The following is a 4,188-nucleotide window of genomic DNA, read 5'->3' as shown; positions in this document are numbered from 1 at the left end:
GTGAGAAAAATATGAATTTGCATTTTTTATTTTCGTTGACTGATTTTTCCCTTGCTTTCTTGATTTATTCGTTATTTTTTCGATCTCCGAACCGACACAAAGAACCGGTGTGCGGCAAGAAGGATGGCTGGCGAGGAATCGGTTCTCTGCAAGGGAATGGACGCATTAAATTACAATCATAATTAATGGATTTATTTGTTTGCTACAGTAGTATCTCCTTGAGTGTAGTTCTGGGGCTCTCCACTCCCCGTGTTCGGTCCTTACGAGCATGGGCGTAGCCAGGATTTCTGTCAGGGGGGTTTCCAAATTATTTCACTCAAATATGAACAATTTGACACCATTCATATTACTTCATAGGAGTACTCAGCAATAGAGTCCTAAAGCCCTGTCCCAATTTTAGTGCCAAACGCTTAAGTTTAGGCCAAAAACACATGTTTACTCAATTTTCTAATGTTTTCCGTTGGTTTAAGCCCAAAAAAACATTTTTTTTAGATTTTGTCACATCTGTTGGCTTAAACTCAAATTTTGGGTGTATTTTGTTTTCCGTGTCCCTTACGAAATGTCAGATAGGAACAACCCCAGTGGTCGAAATAAAACCCCTGTGGTGTTTTTGTCGACTAAGCGAACGTCAAACATGATCAAAAGTGTCAAGGTTCATTTATGGACCAAATTTTTAAATTAAAGTTTAAACATGATATAGCCATTATTTGAGCGGGAAAAATTGCTAAAGTAGTTACAGTAACATGCTTTTTCGTGTTATTAAATAAAAACAAGATTTCATTAAAAATTTTAGGACCCAATTTTGTATGATTTGTGACACTAAGAAGACTATCTATTTTCCTCTTCTTTACAGAAGCCGATAAAGTTGAATTTTTCATCTGGATGATTTTTTTCTCCATAAGTAGAATTGCTGAATTGACTGATGATCGGAATCAACCTATGTTTCTTAAAAAATGCGATGATATACAATGATGTTATTTTTTCATATTTCAAGGAGTTACTCCATTTTCTTGTATTGATTCTCCTCCGTGAATAACTTGAGGCAGTCCTCTTAAAGTTTTTGGAGGAGTCTTTCAATAAATCAATTTAAATCTAAGTATACTGTTTCGCTCCAGAAAAGTAAAGAAATTTCTTGACTGAATAGGTCAATGTACCTAAAAGCTCATAAATATTAAGTTAAAAAATGGGTAGGGAATTACGTTTATACCTAGTGTTAATATATAATGTGTGCATACGATGGTTTTCTTCAAGTCGAGTCTAGTGCACGACACTGAAGACGGCTTACAGTTGATGTCAAAATACGCGTATCTGTCAAACTATACAAACTCTAGTGGAATTAAATGGTATAGTACTAAATTCGTTTTTTCATCTACTTATAGGTATTCTACTAAACAGTTCGAAGATTTATTATCATAGGTCAAAAAATTTCCTTTGAAATGACATTAAATGAAATTTTCTTCTCAACTGAATACAGCGATAAGAAAAATGTGATTTTATGGGAAGAAATTTTCCACGCATCGAGATCTAAGGAGTGCGAACTGGATATCAACAAGCAGCGAGGCTGCTGTCAAGCTCAAATTTTCATCGAATTGATCCGAATATGCCTAGAAGTGTGCGGTCATTATTTCACCACACTAAAAATGTTATACATTTTATGTGACACAAAAAGAATCAACTGTTGGATTAATGTTATACTTGATCTTATAAAAGCGTAATACTTTCAGAACTTCTGAAATATAATTATACTAACAAACGGTAAGAAACTATCTATTTCAGCGGATTCATTGGACTTGTTGCCCTCAACATATTGGAGTAGCTTCAGGTCCGTCCCACTCTGGCTCAGATTGGGTACCACTTCTAGTACTGCATTTGGTCCCTCGGTAGTATAAAAGTTACCCAAGTTTGGCAGATCGCAGTACACTTTTCACGGCATTCTAGATTACCTTATGAGCCATAAAATTTTGGGCAACTGCAAGGGACATGGAGGTCTTTAATGTGTCTTTGGTAGCTTAGTGTGAAGCACTTTAAATGTACACCTTGAAAATGGTTTCCTGCGCTACAAGCAAACAAACAACGGTTAGCACTGGTGGAAAAATGGTGTTCAAATTGAATGATCAAATTGTTCGAGACCGCTGAGGGGTGCGACATAGGTCGAGATAGGCGTTTTCTTTTCTTATCAGTAGAAACGAGCCTTAACATAGTAATTCAACTGCTGCCGACAATCATTCACAAAATCTCATCCAGATCCTACTTTTCTGTGTTTCTGGAAATTATTGCACAAATTCCTGTATTCTTACGAGGAATTACTGAATTTTCCACAAAGTTCATCATTAGCTTCTTCGCGAATTTTATCGGAAATGTTGAAGCGATTATACTTTATAACCGCTTCGGTTTTAGCACTCCCACCACTAGAACTCGACCGATTAATTAAGAGAACTACTGATAACTATCGAATTATAACCCGCCGTAAGCAAAGCTTTCGATCACTTACCCAATAAGGAGTAAACTGCCTCTCTTTCCACTCTGCTGATCAAACTCAGCTCCATCTGTTAGGGTGGTCCGTTACAACACCCCCCTCCAGCGATCACTACGAATGGCACATTCTGCAGTTTCGCGGTTTCATTTTTTTTTTGCCACTCCTAGTCTGATAAATTTTTCTTTACTGAGGTGGCCCATTTGGGCCGAAGTACGGCTTCAGTGAGCTAACATGAAACCGTCCTCTTTCCTTTCCATGGTATGGATGGGTTAAGATATATACGTCGTCCTGGCAAATCTTTTCAACTTTATATGGTCCCTCGTAGATCATGAAAAACTTTTTAATCTCTCCTTCCGATTCAGAAGACATCGGATTGGCTCGAAGAAGTACCAGTCCACCAACGCGAAACACCTTTGTTCGGGGTGGGGCCTTACTATTTCGAGCATTGGCTTTTCTTCTCATAGTTGCTCTTACGGCTTCCAAATTTACGCACCCAGCATCCCCGGATGGGTATTTAATCAGGTTTCGAAGAGTATCTGTAGGTTTCACTCCAAACTGCAGCTCATACGGCGAACAATTTGTTGATTCGTGGCATACCGCGTTCAGCAATTCGGCAAAATTTCCTATCTTGTTGGCCCATGTTTTGTGGTTTTCCTGGCAGTACGGCACAAGCGTGAAATCTCTCGCATAACTCTTTCGACCGGGTTGGCTTGTGGGTGACGTACGCAAGTGTGAATCAGTCTTATTCCTTGAAGTTCACAGTTTGCTGCCCAAACTTTCGACGTAAACTGGGTGCCCTGATCACAAAGTAGCGCTTCTGGTTTCCCATGGTCTTTGATATATTTCTCAATACGCCGCCACAGTACAGGGGCTGTGGGTTTTCTGATGCTACAAAGCGTTACAAACTTGGTGAAAACATCCAAAATAACAAAGATGTGTCTCACGCCTGCGGTGCCGATGGGAAGTGGACCATATAGATCCACTGAAATGATTTGGTGTTTTTCTCGTGGAAGGATACTCCGACATTTGCCTACCAGTTTGAAATTCTGGTTTTTGGAAAGCTGGCAAACCAAACATTGCTTGATAAAGTTTTTAATATCCTTACGCATTCCTCTCCAATAAACTGATCGTTTGATGGAATTTGTGGTTTTATAGACGCCGAAATGACCCTTCTCCTCATGGTAGACTTTGAGCAACTTCGGAATCAATGCTTTTAGTAACCAGATTCGCCAATCTCCATCTTTAATGGTGCGCATGAATAGTATTTTATCCCCCATTTTGTACCGGTTCTTTCCTTTCGTTACCACGTCGGTATTGGAAAAGCTTTGCTTGATTTTCTTAATCTGTAGATCCTGATCTTGAAGTTCTTCCAGATCTTTCATACAGGCACGCAACTCTCGTTCGGATGCTGACAATCGGGCTATCGTGAATAATGATTCGTCATCTTTTACTTCCCGGCTTCGCGTACCCGGAGGATACCGTGAAAGCACGTCTGCGATGGTGTTGGTTGAGCCCTTGACATGCTCGATCTCAAAATCGTATTGTTGCAAAAATAGTATCCAGCGAGTCAACCGTCCGTTGAGCAACTTACATTGTTTTAGAAAAATAAGCGCCTTATGATCAGTCATTATTTTAATTGGCCGCCCTAAAAGATATTGTCGCCATTTATCTAGCGCCCAAATAATAGCAAGCGCTTCCAATTCCGTAACGGT

Source organism: Aedes aegypti, chromosome 2, assembly GCF_002204515.2.
Source record: "Aedes aegypti strain LVP_AGWG chromosome 2, AaegL5.0 Primary Assembly, whole genome shotgun sequence".
In the NCBI taxonomy this organism is placed as follows: Eukaryota; Metazoa; Arthropoda; class Insecta; order Diptera; family Culicidae; genus Aedes; species Aedes aegypti.
This window is presented reverse-complemented; position numbering follows the sequence as displayed.